Below are 22023 nucleotides of genomic sequence, written 5' to 3'. Positions count from 1 at the left end.
ATAATATATCAAAACATTCTTGATAACAAGATACTTGAGAAGCAAACTTTTGTAAGAGAGTAAGACTTGATTTTAGAGAATATAGCTTGAATTAAATATATTTTTCTCAGCCTGTTAGAGCATTGTTTTTATTTTCTTGTTTTAAAAATCTAACATAAATATCTTATGCGTTATTGCTTCTCATGTAAATTAATATATTAAGAAAAATGTAAAATATTACTATAGACAAATTTTTTTTTGAAAATGTGTTTGCAGTGTAAATGTAATGACATTATATTAAATATTGAATAATATTTATATATACATTATACAATTGCTTAATTCATTCAATTAAGAATTAGAGGGGGATGAATCACAGAAAAAGAAATGTATCTATTTTATAGCTATTTACAAATACTACCAGAATGGCATATATGGAAGTTCTTTGAATACAAGAGATCTACTGAATTGGATACTTGTGTTTAAGGAAATAAAAATGCTGTAATAATACAAAGCAAAATAAAGTTGCTTGTTAAAGTTATCACTCCCACAGGACACAAAGCCTTAACTGATTTTTAAGAACAGTTCAAATAGTGACACACTTCTTTACTCATAGATCGAAGGAGGAAGTCTTAGAACAAACAAAACAGACTGTGTTGACGTCAGAGCTGAAACAGGTGAGGGTGCGGTACATGTGTAATCACAGACCTGCGATGACAGGTATTTCCTTCATTACTGGATTGTGTAGGAGGTGCGTGCACATGTGTGTGTGTGTGCGTGCGTGTGTGCGCGCATGTGTGTGTGTGTGTGATGTGTAATAGACTGAGCTGGCCACCGGAAATACACCAATATTGGAATACAGACAGAACATAAAGGACTAGCATTGTTTTGAATATTTAGATTTGACTCACTTTAATACGTGTTTAAGAGGACTGACAGAAAAACAAAATTACATTTCCATCTGAAATAATATACAAACTGGCAGATTTTTATCAATAATTTGTAAGTTCAAACAAATACAGCGGTGGCCAAAAATATTGGCACCCTTGGTAAATATGAGCAAAGAATGCTGTGAAAAAAATACAGGTGAAACTCGAAAAATTAGAATATCGTGCAAAAGTTCATTAATTTCAGTATTTCAACTTAAAAGGTGAAACTAATATATTATATAGACTCATTACAAGCAAAGTAAGATATTTCAAGCCTTTATTTGATATAATTTTGATGATTATGGCTTACAACTTATGAAAACCCCAAATTCAGAATCTCAGAAAATTAGAATATTACATGAAATCAATAAAAAAAAGGATTTTTAATACAGAAATGTCGGCCCTCTGAAAAGTATAATCATGCATATGTACTCAGTACTTGGTTTGGGCCCCTTTTGCATTAATTACTGCCTCAATGCGGCGTGGCATGGATGCTATCAGCCTGTGGCACTGCTGAGGTGTTATGGAAGACCAAGATGCTTCAATAGTGGCCTTCAGCTCTTCTGCATTGTTTGGTCTCATGTCTCTCATCTTTCTCTTAGTAATGCCCCATAGATTCTCTATGGGGTTCAGGTCAGGCGAGTTTGCTGGCCAATCAAGCACAGTAATACCATGGTCATTGAACCAGGTTTTGGTACTTTTGGCAGTGTGGGCAGGTGCCAAGTCCTGCTGGAAAATGAAGTCAGCATCTCCATAAAGCTTGTCTGCTGAAGGAAGCATGAAGTGCTCTAAAATGTCCCGTAGACGGCTGCGTTGACTCTGGACTTAATAAAGCACAGTGGACCAACACCAGCCGATGACATGGCTCCCCAAACCAACACAGACTGTGGAAACTTCACACTGGACTTCAAGCATCTTGGATTGTGTGCCTCTCCATTCTTCCTTCAGACTCTGGGACCTTGGTTTCCAAATGAGATGCAAAATTTGCTCTCATCAGAAAAGAGGACTTTGGACCACTGAGCAACAGACCAGTTCTTTTTTCTTTAGCCCAGGTAAGACGCTTGACATTTGAAGCCCATGTCCAGGACCCGCCTGTGTGTGGTGGCTCTTGATGCAGTAACTCCAGCCTCAGTCCACTCCTTGTGAAGCTCCCCACACATTTGAATGGCCTTTTCCTGACAATCCTCTCCAGGCTACGGTCATCCCTGCTGCTTGTGCACTTTTTTCTTCCACACTTTTCCCTTCCACTTAACTTTCTATTAATGTGCTTTGATACAGCACTTTGAGAACATCCAACTTCTTTTGCAATTACCTTTTGAGGCTTTCCCTCCTTGTGGAGGGTGTCAATGATGGTTTTCTGCACAACTGTCAGGTCAGCAGTCTTCCCCATGATTTTGAATTCAACTGAACCAGACTGAGAGACTCAGGAACCCTTTGCAGGTGTTTAGCTGATTAGAGTGTGACACTTTGAGCCTACAATACTGAACCTTTTCACAGTATTCTAATTTTCTGAGATTCTGAATTTGGGGTTTTCATAAGCTGTAAGCCATAATCATCAAAATTATATCAAATAAAGGCTTGAAATATCTTACTTTGCTTGTAATGAGTCTATATAATATATTAGTTTCACCTTTTAAGTTGAATTACTGAAATTAATGAACTTTTGCACGATATTCTAATTTTTCGAGTTTCACCTGTATGTATTGTTTATCCTTTTAATATTTTTTTTAAAATCTACCTTTAATTGAAGTAAAACAATCGAAACAAGAAATATCTCATCCATCCATCCATCCATCCATCTTCAACCGCTTATCTGAAGTCGGGTCACGGGGGCAGCAGCTCCAGTAGGGGTCCCCAAACTTCCCTATCCTGAGCCACATTAACCAGCTCTGACTGGGGGACCCCGAGGCGTTCCCAGGCCAGTGTGGAGATGTAATCTCTCCACCTAGTCCTGGGTCTTCCCCGAGGCCTCTTCCAAGCTGGACGTGCCTGAAAAACCTCCCTAGGGAGGCGCCCAGGGGGCATCCTTACCAGATGCCCAAACCACCTCAACTGACTCCTTTCGACGCAAAGGAGCAGCAGCTCTACTCCGAGCTCCTCACGGATGACTGAGCTCCTCACCCTATCTCTAAGGGAGAAGCCCGCCACTCTTCTGAGGAAATCCATTTTGGCCACTTGTACTCACGACCTAGTTCTTTCGGTCATGACCCAGCCTTCATGACCATAGGTGAGGGTAGGAACGAAAGTTGACCGGTAGATCGAGAGCTTTGCCTTCCGGCTCAGCTCTCTTTTCGTGACAACGATAGAGCGAGTACAATACCGCCCCAATTCTCCGGCCAACCACACGCTCCATTGTCCCCTCACTCGTGAACAAGACCCTGAGGTACTTGAACTCCTTCACTTGGGGCAAAACCTCCTTCCATACCCAGAGCACGCACTCCATCGGTTTCCTGCTGAGAACCATGGCCTCAGATTTAGAGGTGCTAATCCTCATCCCTCATCTTTCTCCAAAACATGTTGGCCATAATTATCAGCACCCTTTTATTCAATAATTTTTGCAACCAACCTTTACCAAGATAACAGCTCTGAGTCTTCTCTTATAATGCCTAATGAGGTTGGAGAACACCTGTCAAGGGATCTGAGACAATTCCTCCATACAGAATCTCTACAGACCCTTCAAATTCAGAGGTCCATGTTGGTGGACTCCCCTCTTCAGTTCCCCCCACTAATTTTCTATGGGGTTCAGGTCAGGGGACTGGGATGGCCATGACAGAACCTTGATTTTGTGGTCAGTGAACCATTTTTGTGTTGATTTTTATGTTTGTGTTGGATCATTGTCCTGCTGGAAGATCCAACTAGGGGCCATTGTAAGCTTTCTGGCAGAGGCAGCCAGGTTTTGATTTTTTATCTCTTGGTATATGATAGAGTCCATGATGCCATGTATCCGAACAAGATGTCCAGGACCTCTGGCACAAAAACAGCCCCACAACATTAAAGATCCAGCACCACATTTAACCATGGGCATTGGGTGCTTCTTATCTCTGTGCGCGCCAAACCAGTCTCTGGTGTTTGCTGCCAAAAAGCTCTTTTTTCTTTCATCTGACCATAGAATCCAGTCGCATTTGAAGTTCCAGTAGTGTCTGGCAAACTGAAGATGCTTGAGTTTGTTGTTGGATGAGAGCAGATGCTTTTTTTCTAGAAACCCTCCCAAACAACTTGTGGTGATGTAGGTGATGTCTGATATTTTATTTGAGACTTTCTGACCCCAAGTCCCAACTAATTTCTGCAATTCTCCAGCTGAGATCCTTGGGGATTCTTTAGCCACTTGAACCATCCTCACTGTGTGTGGAGACAGTATAGGCACACGTCCTATTCCAGGCCGATTCATAACATCTCCAGTTGATTGGAACTTTTTAAATTATTGCCCTGATGGTGGAAATGGGCATTTTCAATGCTTTAGCATGTTTTCTTATAGCCACTTCCCATTTTGTGAAGCTCAACCTTTTGCTGCACATCAGAATTATATTCTTCAGTCTAACCCAGTGTGATTGATGATTAAGGGAATATGGCCTGTGTGATATATTCATGTTCCTAGTTACCAAGGGGCACTAAATCATGTAAAATATGAATGGGAATACACTTCATATATATTTTACTCATAAGAATTTCTTGGGGTGCCAATAATTGTGGCCAACATGATTTGGAGAAAAATATTTATTTAATAATGAGATATTTATCCCTTTCAATTGTGCTACTGATTGTTCAAAATCTAACTTCAGGTTAGATTTTTGATTTTAGGAATGAAAGATCAAAAGGACAAATAATGCAGATTTTTTTTCCACAGCCTTCTTTGCTCATATTTACTAAGGGTGCCAATATTTTTGGCCACCACTGTATAATGAGGAATATATTTAAGGGATAGTTCACCTAAAAAGAAAAATAATCTCTCATCTTCTACCCATCCTCATGCCATCACAGATGGGTATTACTTTCTTTCTTCTGCTGAACACAAACAAAGATATAAAACAAAATATCTCAGCTCTGTAGGTCCATACAATGCAAGTGAAAGGTGGCCAGATTTGAACGTCCAAAAATCATGTAAAGGCAGCATAAATGTAATCCATATGACTTAAGTGGTTAAATCTATATCTTCAGAAACGATATGATAAGTCTGGGTGAGAAATATCAACATTTAAGTCCTTTTGTACTCTGTTCTTTTTGGAGCTTCAAAGTTTTGGTCACCATTCACTTGCATTGTATGGACCAACAGAGCTGAAATATTCATCTAGATATCTCTGTTTTGGTTCTGCAGAAGAAAGAAAGTCATACACATCTGGGATGGCATGAAGGTGGGTATATGATGAAAGAATCTTAATTTTTGGGTGAACTATCCCTTTAAATGTATATTTGGAAGGTTGGGAAGCAGTTACACCTGCAAAATAACATACTATACAATATCTAAAACCCCTTTTTTGTTTTTATTTTATTATACATGACCACATATTCACTGAGACTACATGGAATATTTGTACTTTACAGTACAGGACTATTTAAGTGTACTGCAAAGAGCTTAAAAGTGATTAAAAATGGTGACCAGATACAGCACCTTAAATATACTACTAAAGGCAAAGGCTGCAAATACTTGAAAATAGTAGACAAATATAAATTGCATAAATTTTTTTACAAAAAGAATGAAATGCAATCATTTTTGTAATTGTTGAGTTTGACCAGATATTGAGAGAAAAGCATTTAACAAGTGTGTAGCGTTCATGGGAACTTCCTCAATACTGTGCAAAGACTGTCAGAGCTGGAATCTAGTGGCTATTTTGATTAATTTAACAGATTTTTTTGGTCGCTACATAATTGCCATACTTCTATTTGTGTTATTTCATAGTTTTGATGACTTTGCTATTATTGTACAATGTGGAATATATGTTGTAATAAAAATACTTTTTTATACCTAAAAAAAACCATTCATTTCCATGTCATTTTATCATCTATCCGTACGTTTGTAAATATATTTGATGGATAAATGGAAAGTGCTAGCATCTGCCGCCCATGTTCTCTGCTGCACACTTTGGGGGCTGAACTGGAGTTAATTCTGTGGAATTTCCAAGGTTAAATGAACTCTTGGACTTTCCAGGGTCAAATTTGCCTGCCCTCAAAGCAAACACTCGGCAGGGGGAGAGTAAGTGAGACAAGAGGAGAAACTGTGCCAGTAACACACTGTGCTGCATGTGTTTTCTATTCCACTCTCTGGCCTCTGTCACAGCTATTGTGATCCACTGCTTAATGCACCCTGGAAAAAAAAGGAAGAAAAAGCCAAGGGAAAAAAAGGATCCAGCGCTGTTTTTTCCCAGCTTGCTGGAAATGAGCTCAGAGCTGCCAGGAAGAGGTATGTATGTCATTCCCTGGAGCTGAGGGAATGACGTGGGAGTAACGCTACATGGGAGGGAGGGAGAGAGAGGCTATGCTTACTCAGTCATTGTTTGGAATTGACAACCGTATTTACTAACAGAAAAAAGTGTCTTGCTCATAAAACAACTTATAAGAGCAGCACAAATACTGGCTGTAATATAAACTGAAAAGAAGGTTTCGAAATAATTTATCATCAACTAACTATGCTTTTCATTTGGGAAAAAATTTAATTAACAGTATGCATTAATGATAATAAAAAAAACACGTTTGCACTCACCAGGAGCTTACATAGAAACCAATACTGACAGCATTAGGGTAATGCACATGATTAAACTCTGAGTCTACATAAAGGTTATCATAGTTTTATCATTTCACATATTATTATTTAATAAACAAGTGGTGAAAGTTTTCTTTTTATAAAATACGCTCTGCCCAAGTTCAGCTATTTAACGCACATACTGGATTGATAAGCTTACAAGTTTCTTGTACCGCTTCGTATTTCTTTTCCACTATAAAAACAGGTCCTTGTCCGTTGGTATGCATATATGCATTGTAGAATGCAATAAGAATCAGAATACTAGAAGTATTGCCACACATGCTTGAAAGCAAACAAAGACACCATCATATCTCCTTCTCTCATCCAACGCTTCGACAAAAACACATCCACAGCGGCTCCAGAGGCCACAATTGTAACTGCAAGATTTGGTGAGAGATCCAGAGGGAAAGTACAATGTAATTCAGCATTGCCCACAGCAGGCAAATGTGCAAAGGAAAATAAATTAGCGATATTCAAGTCGTTTTTCTTAATAGTCGACTAGCTGGTCCAAAAGGAGTACACAATTAATCGATTACCCATCCATATTCCTACAGCTGGTGCACATTAAACACATTACCCGTGCATATTCCTACAGCGAGCTGGTGCAGAACGTGTTCTCGATTATTCGATTACCCATGCATATTTTTACACAGTTCTGACATTGACTGTACTAAAGAGTCTCACAAAACAGTTGTAGTGCACATGCGTCTAATGTTTAGAAACAATTGGAAGCTATAGATATATGATTAGATGTACCTGCTAATGCTAGTATCGCTAACGCTATTTCTCATACTAAGGTTAGACACTCTAACAAACCCTTAACCCTAAGTATTAAACTTCGCCATGGTACTCGTTCAGCTATGGACATCTCAAATTGTGACGCTTGTTGGGGAGAGTAGTGATGTCCGATTCTTGAATCGTTCTTTTAAGCCAATTCTCAGAAAGTAACCAGTCAAGCAAGTTCACAAAACTGAACTAAATCGAACTTTAGTTCTTGGTTACATTTATGCATTTGGCAGATGCTTTTATCCAAAGCGACTTACAGTGCACTTATTACAGGGACAATCCCCCCGGAGCAACCTGGAGTTAAGTGCCTTTCTCAAGGACACAATGGTGGTGGCTGTGGGGATCCATGCGACCATCTGATTAAGAGTTATGTGCTTTAGCCCATTACGCACCACCACTCCATGGTTGATGAAGTAAGACGCACAGCTGAAGTACTTGTATTTGCTATGGAGCACATTGAACTGTCCGACTTAAAAATAACCAAATGAGCCGATCTCACTAACTGTCGAAGTTTGCAGAAAATTAGAGAGGACTTGCTATGTGTTGAGATGTTAATGGCAGTAGATGAATAAAACATTTATAAACCTACAGATGTTTATTTCAGATTTGTTTTATTATATATATATTAACTTACAGTATGTATCAGCAACAACAACATACTAAAACTAAATTAAATGCAGACAACTAGTAGCCTGAGTCCTGAGACAGAGTTCGAAACTAACGAGTCAGACTCATACAGGCTTGGTGTCTCTTACGAGTTACTAGGTCGGTTATTGAACCAAAAAACCTGTTCGAAATGAATGACTCAAACCTACAGGCAGAATAGAAAGTCAGCTTTTCGGTCAAGTCCGACTCAAAATGAACCAAATGAGCCTGTCCAAATGACCGTCGAAGTTTGCCGAGTATTACAGAGGAGTCTTATAATGAGCTGCTGATCCTATGGGCATGCGTGTACTGAGGACTTGAGGAAGCCTGGGGTGAACTGTTTCTTAAATAACAAACAAAATGTGCTTATGACTAGTTTTATTAAATGACATTTTTATTAAAACATGCAAACACTTTAAGTTGAGAGATGTAAATTAATTTTGAATCGGGGTTTCCGGTGAGTTGATTATAACTAGTATATTCTCTTTATTTGCTTTAGACACATCGAAGATATCCGCATTTGGGCATCAGTGTCTGTATTGGGTGCTTTAGAAGCAAAACTTTAATGTAGGAAACTTATCCAAAATGTAATCAATATTTGACAGTGGTATGTTTTTCGACATCCAGGATCACAGAATGAAACACTGATGACTATAAACACCTCAAATGTATTATTATAACTTAACTGAATAAAAGGTAATAATCAACAATATAAGTTCACTATGGCGTTATTTGAATATTTGAGTGTGAAGATCATGACACCGGTATGTTAGAAAAGAACTGCTGATTTGTTTTTTTAACTGGTTCATTGATACAAACCATCCGAGAGAACCGGTTCGTGGAAATGAATCGGACTTCCCATAACTAGACAAGAGGTGTATTATTACTTTCTGAGTGATCAGACTTGTGCATAAAATAAAAATAAGAAGACATTTTATCCCAAAATGTTTGCCAAAAAATGTGTGTCAAATTTGATTTCATGCTGACTTCTCTACTTATAGTTTTTCAATAGTTAATGTTAAAAGTTTTTGATGTAAAATGCTATAACAGCATAAACACTTGGCCACAAAGTATACATTTAATTTTACAAACTTATCAGCCCAAAAAGACTGTTTCATTCACGAAGTTAAGATTTGCAAAACAATGACGATACTTCCCAGGCCCAGTAAATTAATAACAGCAGTAGGATATTTTGGCTTCAGCATTGAACACTTTTTCATTTAAGCCAGTTCTGAGGAACTGAAATAAAATCCAGCTCTCTGAAGGGATGCATGCAGTTATATTCCCATGCTGACTTTTCAGCGAATAGTTGGCACACAATTGACTCAGCTGAAATTAGAACAACTCCAGCCAAGACTTCAGCAGAAAAACTTCAGGGCGATGTGTAATGGAACATTTCTGCACAAAATTAAAACAGGCAATGGGCGAGAGAGAAAAACGCAATGTTTACTCCATCCAATCACATGCAAAACAAAACCGTGGAACACAGTTTTTTTTATTTTCTTTAGCGTGTCAAAAGAGTTCACTGTTGTTGCACCCACTGACATCTCGTTTTTTTTAGCCATAAGAACACCTAATATGATGGACTATAAAAACTGATAATAATAAATCTTGCAAGTGGGAGTTACGTTCTTTGGGCTGTGGAATTTATAGGGAATGATGCCTGTGTAAATCTGCAGCAATGCTGTCCAGTCATCCTACATCACTTTTCCAAATCAAGTATAAAAGAATACTAAGAAATTAGTTTGAGAACTACATTTAGAGTTATCAGGCTTAGTCAGCTAGAAATTCACAGACAGGAATGCGTGAATAAGTACATGTGGGAAGACAAGAGCACTTATTAAACTACCACCCATTTTATTCAAAAAAACGAATAACAAATGTAGTGACAGATTTCACATTTTCTGGAGATATTAGACTTAATAAGCCACAAAAAAAGACTTGCTTGTTGTAATGCTGGTTGGCTATGCATTTATTATTTATTGTAAAAATACAGAAATTTAAACATTTTGAGATGCATGATGAATTTTGAGAATGACTTTTGCTCTTGTTCACATAAAAGTGCTTCATAGACGTTTTATTTCCATATGCATTTTTACTTTTTGGACTTTCCACTGTCAACTGAAGTGTTAACGTTTTCAGACCGCCCCCTCTAAACACAAACATACCTACACATGTGCCAAAGACCCTTTGTAGGCTACCAAATGAAAAGAAAGTCGTAAAACCATGGAAAATGAAAACGTAAGGCATGTGACTTTGTCTGTATTGTGTTTTCATGTGTATATGACGGAGTGTGTGTGTGTGTGTGTGTGTGTGTGTGTGTGTGTGTGTGTGTGTGTGTGTGTGTGTGTGTGTGTGTGTGTGTGTGTGTGTGTGATTGTGATTGTGGTTTCCTGTCACTTTCAGAAGTTTACTTTGGTTGAGAGACAAAAAGTACCAATATCACCTGTCACAATGGTGGGTGTTCTGTACATGTTTTTTAACGTGCCAACTAAGACTCCTACTGTTCTATCTGTACCCCAGTGTAAGAGCTGATCGATGGAATATTCCAGAGATTTCATACAGATTTTTACAGATACATGATAAGCAATTCAAGAAAAAAAAAAAACTCTGGTTGATGGTTAAATGTTTTCCTGGCACATATTGGGCAAGGGCCTAGAAAGTATTAAAATGACTATTGTTTCTAATAATATTCTCATTTGTGGTCAGCAGAAGTGGGCTAATGTCTCATGATCTGACAAAATGATACCAGAACAAAAGCCAAGTTAATGAGTTTGCTCATAAACAAACATGTGTTTTACCAGCTGATGTGGTTGAGCTGCACTGATGTCTCCAGAAACTGATGGCTGATCTCTGTCTACTGTGCAGTCGGTTTAGTCTTTCAATAAAAAGAGATATTACGGTACATGGAATCAGTCTCATAGAATCAATCATATAGAATCAAATCACTTTGAATTAGTCCCAATGAATCAATCAGACAAATTGACTTCTTCAGACTATTGAATCAATTGTGTAGATTCAACCACATATGAATCATTCCAATAGTCAATCCTGTATAATTAAATCACTCTGGATCAGTCCCATGGATTCCATCACACAGTCTCTATCATTCCTATAGAATCAATTACAGTGGCAAACACGTATGTGAACCCTTTGGCATTAGCTGGTTTTCTGCCTTAATTGGTCATAAAATGTGATTTCATCTTCACTGATGTCACAAATATAGACAAACACAATGTGCTGAAGCAAACAATACACAAACAATTACATGTTCTTATTGAACACTAGGGTCGCCACGGTGTATGGTGTTACCGGTTTTACTTGGTACATGGGACAACACCGGTGTGAAATTTTATACTGGGTAAAAGGAGTGGTGGTGGTGTAGTGGGCTAAAGTGCATGACTGTTAATCAGAAGGTCGCTGGTTTGATCCCCACAGCCACCACCATTGTGTTCTTGAGCAAGGCACTTAACTCCAGGTTGCTCCGGGGGGATTGTCCCTGTAATAAGTGCTCTGTAAGTCACTTTGGATAAAAGCGTCTGCCTAATGCATAAATGTAAAATGTAAAAGGGGGAAACATTATGAATGGAACTTCCAATATCAATGCAATAGCCTAACAAATAGAATAGCCTTAAATAAAGAATAGCTGCCAAATGAAGAGTTTGAGACCAGAGATGTTCTTTACCAATGTATCAAATTACACAGCTCAAGGGGTGCTCTGATTTCAGTTCACTTTAAATCCATAGAGCAGTTCATTGTGAGCGCAACCCTGCAGGGGCACTTTATATATAGCCTATACATCTGTGATTAACCCATTAAATATTACAAAACACTTTCCCCCTCGAACCATGATTTATATTTCAGTGATTATTATCATCAGTATAATTATGTTTACATTTATAATTGTTTTTTTTTTTTAATCTTAATTAGCATTAGTAATGTTCCGCCTGTTGTCATAGATGGATACTTGTGTGAAGGTAAATGGAAAGGTGGTTATATATGTTGTTGATTTTTTGACCTATTCGTTATTTTAATTGCTTTTCAATTTCGTTTGAAGCGCAAGGGGTGGCGGGGGTTGATGATGTATTTGAATATTGTGATATATTTTTTTATCAAAACATTGTGAGCATATTCCTTGCATATCGCCCAGCCCTAGGAGGGAACAAAACTAATTTATTCACACACATTCAAAGTCATTACCCTTCCGAAGCAGCTAAACTGGGTCCTGGGATGAAAGGTAATAAAACACCAACATTAAACCCGCAACAACCCACAATATGTGATGTATTTGCCCGGACAACGATATACCCAACCGGTAGCCCATGATGCACGGAGGAAGTAGGTTTGTTGCCAAAGAGATGTTGCCCTTCACAACGGTTCAAAAGCCATCAAAGTTGAACGACACATTTTAATTGCACTTTAATTTGAATTTTTTGTTAGAATAAATATAAAATAAAGTTCAAAGTTTGAAATCAAGCTGCCTTGAGTTATTGTGTAGGCTATTGCTTAACAAAAATTACCCCATAGTACCACTTAGCATCCAACCAGCGGTAATACTGGTGTTGAAAAAACACTGCACTGGTGTGAAAATTATGACATTGTGGCAAGTCTATTGAACACATCCCATTAAACATTCACAGTGATGTGGAAAAATTAAGTGAACCCTTGTATTTAATAACTGGTCGATCCTCCTTTGGCAGCAATAACCGTATCCAAGCGTTTCTGGGTGCTGCGGATTAGACCTGCACAACATTCAGTAGGAATTTTGGAACATTCTTTCATATAGACATGCTTCAGCTCAGCCATATTCTTAGGATGTCCGGTGTGAACGACTGTCTTGAGGTCATTCCACAGCATCAAGTGGATTTTCTATTTCTGAAGCCATTCTGCAGTTGATTTACTTTGATGTTTAGGGTCAATGTCCTGCTGCATCACTCGACTTCTACTAAGATTCTGCTGTCGCACAGCCACCCTGACATTATCCTGTAGGATATCTTGATAAATGTGGGAATTTTTCCCTCGATGATGGCAAGCGGTCCAGGCCCCAAAGCAGACCCAAATCATGTTGTTCCCTTTGTTTAGTCATCAAAGTTTTGTAATTTATTTGCACATGAAGAAATTGTTCATATATTAGGAAGAAAGAAATAACAGTACACACAGTAGTCCAGCAACCATGGATGGCTGATGACCTTTACTCATTCGAAAATAAAGTTAAATGTAACACGGAACTGCAGAGGAGAGCCTATTAGAATACACACTTCAGAGGAAGATTTATGAGCGCTCCACAGGATGCTGGATCTGCTGAAGTTGTGTGAGGTTGGTTTATTACATCTGTTTAAACAGGATATGTGCATATTTGCAGATGGTATATGATACTAGTTTTACTGATATTTGCCTTTTTATCATTAGACAAGACAGTTAAAAGTTACAGGGAACTGTTGTGGAGAGAGTGGGAGAATGAAACAGGTGAGCACTTTAACATTATGAGCTCAAAAGCCTCTGATGTGCAGGCCATTTAAATGAGATCGTGTAGCACACCGGTCTATTATTGTAGTAACACGATGGAATGTAACAACATAATGAACCATGACTGGTTTTTTACAAATTAGCCAAACTGGAAAATGTATTGGCCGATGCTGATAATTAAAACAATTGAGAATATCGGCAGATTTATCAGCCTCTGTGATATCTGTTTAATGTTCTCTGTAGTAGACTCATTAACAGAGATGTTAACCAGTTGCAATTATTGCTTAAAGGCTGTCATTCTAGGGTTCTTTTATTCCCTCATTGAGCATTCTGTGGTGTGCCCTATGAGTCATCTTGGCTGGATCACCACTTCTAGGGAGATTAGCCACAGTACCAAACCATCTCCAATTAAAGACAATTTGCCTAACTCTGGACAGATGAATATCTAAGCTCTTCGAGATCACTTGGTAACCCTTTCCAGCTTTATGCAAAGCAAAAATTCTAGATCTCTTTTTTGCAGAAAAAGGTATATAAAACATTATAATCTCTTTTGATAATCGTACACCTGAAGCACAAATGTAGCGCTGCAGCATTGTTTATCAGTTGGGTTGCTAGGAGACATCTCTAATGAGAGTCAAACCCCTGCTAAGCTAACGGGAGCGATGCAGTTCCGAATATCGGGGAATGGATTGCATTAATGGTCGGAGATATCAAGTAGGAATATCCCACATCCAACTTGAATGGAACGCATCATAACCGTGTACCCTGATGAAACGAAATGTATTGCAAGTAACATTTAAATCGCAAATATTATTAGATAGATTTTTTCCAGGTATTAAAGACCTCCTTAGTAGATTCATATGAAAAATTTGGATTTTTGAATGTCTGTTCGGGAGATGTTCATTTCACAAACAGTCATGCTGCAGGTAAAATTAGGCTTGCTTGAGCATTAAGTGTCATTTCAAGTTCAGGCTTTCGTGCATGGACATGTTTTTAAAATGTCAATTGGTATTACTAGTTAGCTGCAATATAATGTATGATGTCCAAAAGGCATAGGGTGTCTTATTCATTATGAAACTGTATTTTCTTAATGGCATGAATCACACCGAAGGCCTAGACTTTAATGCACGGCCCACCACTGATCACACTTAATCATTTATATAGATTCAACCACACACAATCAACCCAATAGAATCAAATCACTCTAAATCAATAAATCCCATAGAAATAAATCACTGAAGCAATCCCATAGAATCATTCACGCAGTATCATTCCTATAGATTCAACCACAAAGAATCAATCCCATTGAATCAAATCAGTCTGAATCAAATCACACAGAATCATTCCTATTGAAATCAACCACACAAGATCATTCCTATAGAAAACACCCCACACAGAATCAATCACATAGAATCAAATCATCACAAGGAATCAGTTGCACAGCAACCATCCTAAAGAATCATTCTCAAAGAATCCCACAGATTCAGTTCCATGGAATCAAACCCATACTGTAGGATCAATCACAGAGAATCAATCTGAATCAAATCCATAGAATCAATCCCACAGAATCAATTACAGAGATTAAAAGAGAAAGATTTACTCAGAATAACTCAGTTTAGACTAAACTAATTAACTGTGCAGAAATTTAAACACACCAAAAAAGAGATCCGCATTCAGCCAAAAAAAGATTTGTCTTTCATAAAACTTTATAGACTTACAGGCTTGTTAGCTGAAGGACATGCTTCTTATGAAAGGAAGGATCAGATTCATTCTGCTTTAATTTACTAACTGTTATATGCTTTGTTTATGGTTTATAACATGCATATGTGCTTTATTCTAATTTATTTTATGTGTGTTGTCAGGTCACCTCTATGAAACAGACTTTCCTCTCAATTAGTTCATAAAATACAAAACGTAAACAGCCAAATTAACATTACAGCACAGCATTAACATCAGTGGCAAGGGGCAAATTATTCTGTGCTTGTTTGCAGCAGGGCCTGAGGATCAGCTGATAACATCTGTGGACCTGCAGCCGGAAACATCTGTGGGCCTGCAGCCGAGAGCCAAACAGAGACACAGCTCCCCCATGAGGGGACAAACTCCAACAGGCATCGAATGTCACATCCACTCCCATTCACAAAATCTTATAAACTGCTCACTTACAGTAAGTAGGTTGTGGCCACAGATAATATGACCTTTCATGCTGAGTCTGGCATGTGCCCAGTGGAGACCGATTGCTATGAGTAATCAGACTATATTCAAGGGGTTTGGAACAACATGGGGTCAGTAAAAGAAGAACTTTCATTTTTAGATGAACCATTCCTTTAAGATGACAATCCAAATTGGTTCATCATGCATGGAGTTGAACGGAAATGATCCAAGCTCCATCAATCATACCTTTCAAACTTCCTCCTCTTTTTACTGGGTCCTGTGGGGTCTTGACACTTTTGGCTGTTTGTTTCTGAGGTGTCTGAAGAATCCCCTAAGCAGATCGGACCCACTGGCTGGCTGACTCTGTGCCGATCTCAGCTGGATCAAGAAGAGATGAGTCTGTTCTGCTTTCATCTGGATCTTCATCATCATTAGACGAGTAGTCTTGAGATATCAGCCGGAGACAAAAAAAAAATAAGAGGATAGTGTTAGTAAGGGAGACACGTGAAGAGAATGGTACAGTGTTATTATTTTTCAATGTATTTTTTATATTTCCTTTTTAATTTTCGTTTCGATAAATTCTTGTTGACAATACTAGAGAGAAGACATATATTTATGTACTTTATTTCATTTAAAAAAATATTTTGTTTTTTATAATTTGCTTAACAACTTACATTTTTTGACAGTTTTTTGTAGACAACAGAAGAGAGAAGACAGAAAATTACTTTTGGAGAGAAAGGAGGAATAGAATTAGACACAATCCAGACTCAAACCTCAATAACCTACATGAGCACCAAGGCTCAAGATCTGGAGCAAGTGTGCAAACTGCATTTTTGTATAATTTTTTGAACAGAAACATACTGTGATGAGGAGGAGGGCGTTGCTGGGCCGTGACGCTGCATGGCCGGTGCTGAATCAGCTGATCAGCAGGAGCGCGAGATAAAGGTGAGCCGGAGGTGCTGGTTCTGCGTCCTTATGTTTTATGCTGTTTTAATTCATTTATATCCTTCAAGTTTATGTTTACTGTTCAGCTGGTTCCCACCTCCTCCTCCTTACATACCTTTACCTGTTACAGTGGTGCCGAAACCCGGGAGGGAGGATGGATGCGCTGTCGTGGAGTCCTCGCCGATGCTATCCCCAAGAGGAGTAGCTGCGGCCATCTGCCTGGGGATGGAGGGGTCGCTGCCGCCGGGGCAGGAGCGAGAAGGCGTTTGCCAGAGGGAAGAGGAGAGCTTGAGGACCGGGCGACAGCATGTCCGGGAGCCGGCGAGCAAGTTCTTCTCTCTCTCTCCTCTCTCTCTGTGTCTCCGCTAGCCCTTTCCCTCTCCTCATGCCTCCCCTCGTCTCTCCCAGAGGTTCGCAGGAGGCGGGGTGGATCACCGGCTGACAGAATGGCCAGAAGGGCAGCATCTTCCCTCCAGATAGGGGGGAGTTGATCAGACCGGTGGTGCCCCGGCCTGAATCGGGCGAGGGAGGAGTGTGACAAGCTGAATCCGCTGATCAGCGAGAGAAAGGGGTGCCGAGGCACCGGTTTGGGAGAGAGAGAGACGCATGCGGCCGTGTTGTATGTATGTCGGTGTACTTATGTTTTATGTTGTTTTAAGTTCATTTATATCATTAAAGATTATGTTTACTGTCCAGTCGGTTCCCGCCTCCTCGTTGCCCAACTTTACCTGTTACAGATCAATGGTAGCCTCCAACAAACATACAGCTTCTCAGCTGGGCTCTCTCTCTCTTTCAGTGGACTGGGCCATCTTTTATCTACCCCAACTCTCACTGTGAACTTGAAAATGTTACTAGTCACAATTCATCTCAGGTGGATGTCCTTACCGTTTTCTCTCTCCCCAGACGGGCGCTCGACCACGCCCTCACCTCCACATGTATCTGTTATTATTTCCCTTTTTCTGTGGCTTTGCTTTCCCGTGAATACACACCCTCAAACAAACAATAAAAAGAAAAGACAAAGAGAAGATACTTTTCACAGATAAAACAAACATGTATAAGATACAACGTGGGCCTTATGACAGGTTGTAAAAGACAGCAAAGGGAAGGGGGAGGGGGCAATGGGCCCTGTGTGTTTGTGTGGCTGTCACAAACTGGTTTAGTTCTGGAAAGATCGGCTGCCTCCTTATCATGTGGAGACACGATCAGCATTCCAGCGCGCCAAACAGCCTACACAATATTTTATTTGAATCAACTTGACTCTGCAGGGCAGCCTGCCAGCAAACATCGCGCTACTCTCTTTCTCTCTCCCCACAGTACACTATGTTCCTGGCACAGGCTCAAAACTTTGTTCACTGGCTCCAAATGAATGGAGGAGTACACAAACTTTTTGCTCAATTAATTCTTACTCCCATATACGTCATATAGGGGCTGTTCTCAAACCAGCAGGAACAGGACAAAACTGCTGCGTTACAGAAAGGGATGCCAGACAACGGATAACCATGTCATCAACAAGGACGCATGATTTTGGTTGGTAATTATAGGAAGACATAAGGAAACTAATTGTGGGAAGACACACAAGGTGAAATAATTGAGAAATTTAACAACACGAGTTTAATATCATTACACATTACACATCTACACATATGTCTGTCTTCATTTGTCTGTGTTTTTTCCGCTGTTCCTGTAAAGAGACCAACATGTTTTTCATGCAAAAGCTGAGCAAGTATAAAGCCAAACTTTTTGAATTTATTTTAACAAATGGTTTCAATTTTGAATCCAGAAAGCATGGCTGTTTTAAAAGACACATAGTGACATGCAACAGACACGAGTGTAAGTAAGGCATTGTTTTGGGTCGAGTTTCATTTCAGTTTCCTTTGTTCAATTTGCGGTGACAAATGTCAAAGATGACAATTCGAAGACACTTGAGACTTTTGACCTAAATATGACTCATTAATTCAGTGTAAATTCATTTTTGTCTTCACCAAAAAATTATTGACCTTCATGTTGTTTCGACCATGTATTATTTTCTTTCTTCTATGAAACACAAAATGTGACTTTGGCAGAATGTCTAAGCTGCTTTTTTCCAACAAAAGTGGATGATTATTAAATTATACAAGTTCTAAAAAAGCACTAATGAAGTATCATAAATGTAGTCCTTATGACTTGTGCACTATATTCCAAGTCTTCTGAAGCCATAAGACAGCTTGCTTATGAGGAACAGATGGAAAATAAGTCGTTACGATAATCTTGCCCTCCGTTGGAGCTCATAAATCGAATTTGCGTTAGCATAAAATTAGAAAATGTTACCTTTATATGCATCACGCTAGGTTTGACATCAGCTTTGGTTTTTGCGTGTCACATGAGAGATTGTGACGCAACATATTTAAATATATGTGACCACAAATTACATTTGAGAGCTACAAAGCTTGCATGGAAAATAGCATCTCGGACATTCTGCCAAATACCTCCTTTTGTGTTTCACAAAATAAGGGAGATAATTCAGGGTTGGAAAGACATGGGGGTGAGTAAATTATGAAAAAATTAAATCATCTTTGGGAGAACTGTCACTCAGAGAATGCTTTCTTTGACTGGAAATATTGGGTAATCAAATAAAAACATTACAATAATTTATGGGTTCTTTGCCACAAAACTACAGGGACAAAAAATAGAGTGTTTGTTTGGATGTTTAACCAATGTGTGATGCGCTGAAATATTCCAGCTCCTAAATGAGTCAAAGCAGAGCTGTGTTTTTCCCAATGTCGAATACCAAGACCATAACATCTCTTTAAAATGACAAATTTGGCATTTTACATGTTTAATGTTTTATCACTGCCAGTAAGTAGCACAGTAGCTGTAAACACAGAGCTTACAGAAACTATCTAGGTTGCAAAGTTTGGATAGAATTACTGCTTGTGACTTGTAATAATCGTGAATTGTACCATCATGACACTAAAATCCATCATGATGAATTATGATAATCATGGACAAAGATCACTGCAGCATAAAAATGAAAGATTAGGTGATGATGTCATGACTAATGTCACAGATGATGTAGTAGGGGAAAACATTACTGCTATATAACACAAAGTCTGCATATATTTAAAATAAAATATTAGACTAAACTAAAACTTTAGAAGTTACGATATGAATGGTTCCCGTGATGTGAGCGTGAAGCGATCATTTGTGTTCCACAACTGCTTTCGGGTCCTTGAATAACATATAATGTGCGAGTAGGGGCAGCCGGTGGACTTTCTGGTGCCCTCCTAGGGTAAGATGGTGCCCCCCTAGGGAGTTGGTGCCCTACGCAGACTGCGTAGTCTGTTTATTGGGAGCGGCGGTACTGCCGATAGGCTGATACAATGCAGATATATTTCACAATTTAATATAGTAAATAACATAAACATAAAATTGCTAAAAATTGCTATTAGTATACACACTTTAGAGGTAAATAAATGAGTGCTCCACAGGATGCAGATCTGCTCAAGTTTTGTGAGGTTTGTTTATTACATCTGTTTAAATGAGATATGCGCATATTTGCAGATGGTATATGATATTCATTTTACTGATATTTGCCTTTCTATCATTATACAAGACAGTTAAAAGTTACAGGAACTGAGGAGTTCCTGTAACTGTACTGCAAGTTCCCTTGAAGCATGTGACCTTATTTTCAGATGACTTTACAAATGTACTCATCAAAATGTCAAATATTAATAAGCCAGTACTCACAATGGTTGCCAATAAATAAATTGGGCAAAGGTCAGTGCTAAAAGGAGCATGTTTGAACCCTGGTGAACACTTAAGATGTCTTCTCTGAGGAATAATGCTGCCACCTACTGTGCAAAAGTGTTGAGCTTTACTGTCTGTCAATAAGCAATATCTTATCTGATCAGTGTGTATTGAAAAATGAATCTCTTCTCTTTAATCCAATTGTTCTTTTCTCAATCATTCACTTTAAGGGTTTTTTCTTTTGATTCTGTGATCTAAAATCTCTTCTTTTAGTCACAGTGAAATCAAAATTGAGACTATTTACTTTATTAATAATGTTTCTAGTCTTTCAGTGCAATTTATCATTGTACTAACATTTGATGACTAAACAAGTTTCTCTAATGGAAGATTTTTAGTTTTTTTCTTCTAAAGGTTAAGCACCTCCTTTAAAGTGAACATTTGTTGAAAAAGAAAATACTTTAAGTCCATTATCAGTCCAATTTGCACCCTATTAGTGAAAAGTGCCCTTTGCTGATGTTATCAAGGCCACAAGGTTGAGGGAAACTAATATTAAACAAAAAATATAAATCCAAACAAGCCATTCAAATCCCAATGATACAATAAAGTCCTGCCCCACTAAATATTCTGCTTCTGCTGTGAATTGTACAGACAATGTTCTTCTATAAATATGTTATCAATATCATGGAAAAAAACCTAAATGTCCATAAACAAAAATATGTTTTTATATATATTTTAAACATTATATTATATATTTTAGAATTGCCTAATAATCCATTAGAGGTGTTTAATTGTCTGAGTAAAAATCTGCTTTTGCTAAAAATCTATAATCCACTATTGCAGGTGTTGAACTCAATGCATTTTACCAACATAAACTATTAATTGTACTCACTACAACAGGATTTACTAAACCAGTTTGCTCCTCTTCCTCTAACTCACTGTTTGAATCAATAGAGGGCAGGTCATCTGTGTCCGCGAGCAAACCAGTGAGTTGTATTATGTGTTATCTAGATTAGAGAACATCCCAGTGCACAATAAACAAATAACTGTTATGTACCCCCAGCACTGCAGCGTCACATAAGATGATATTTGAGTAAGATGCACATTGAGAACAATGACAAATAATGGAACAGCCAAAGCTGAACCCCAAAAACATGCTTTTTAGTTGTATTCTATTCATTTCTATTTTATTCTATATTCAGCATATGCTTGGAAATTCAATTTAAAACCTATTTCATCTATGTTTTAGAAAGATTTTTCAAATCAAGGTCCTAAGTTATTAATTCTTATAACTAGCTACATTTGACTGGCTATGCTCTTAGCTAAACCAGTGCTGAGCATCTGTAGACACCTGTAATAGTCGATGGGATGCTGTTTGTGTGCTCTAGATGGCTGTGGTGTCTGTATGACAGTCAATCGTGGAGGATGAGGATTATCTTTGTCCGAATCTTCCTTTTCACTGGAGCTCCAGGCATTCGCTTGTACATCAGTACTTGCCTCTCTATTCCCTTCACATGAACACAAATATAGAAACCTTTATTCAGAGCATTATTTGATAAACAACATTAGAGTAGTATAGCTAGAACAGAGAGGCAGACAGACAGTCAGGCAGATAGATAGACAGACAGACAGAAATGCAAATAAACAGACAGACAGGACGAGAGA

The 22023-nt window shown here is 38.4% G+C and overlaps 2 long non-coding RNA genes across 4 annotated transcripts in view; one reads left to right on the top strand and one right to left on the bottom strand.

The window, feature by feature from the left end:
- LOC127634313 (uncharacterized) overlaps nt 1-19145 on the bottom strand; it is a 56916-nt gene extending 37771 nt beyond the window's left edge. Inside the window, exons 1-2 of one of the 2 annotated variants that reach the window (XR_007969342.1) lie at nt 17521-19145; nt 15937-16134 (exon numbers count right to left, since the gene is read on the bottom strand). This is a non-coding gene — a long non-coding RNA (uncharacterized LOC127634313). Of the gene's footprint in view, nt 1-15936; nt 16135-17520 lie in introns of those variants that run through there. The other variant, XR_007969343.1, reaches the window with a different exon arrangement.
- Nucleotides 16072-17511, top strand: LOC127634311 (uncharacterized). Of its 2 annotated transcripts, none has more exons than XR_007969340.1 (3): nt 16072-16206; nt 16377-16635; nt 16766-17511. It is a non-coding gene; the product is annotated as an uncharacterized LOC127634311 (long non-coding RNA). The 2 variants fall into 2 exon arrangements; XR_007969341.1 differs by having other exon boundaries at nt 16079-16206; nt 16544-16635.
- Nucleotides 19146-22023: the final 2878 nt, after the last annotated feature.

The sequence above is a fragment of the Xyrauchen texanus genome, chromosome 41 (assembly GCF_025860055.1).
Source record: "Xyrauchen texanus isolate HMW12.3.18 chromosome 41, RBS_HiC_50CHRs, whole genome shotgun sequence".
In the NCBI taxonomy this organism is placed as follows: Eukaryota; Metazoa; Chordata; class Actinopteri; order Cypriniformes; family Catostomidae; genus Xyrauchen; species Xyrauchen texanus.
This window is presented reverse-complemented; position numbering and strand designations above follow the sequence as displayed.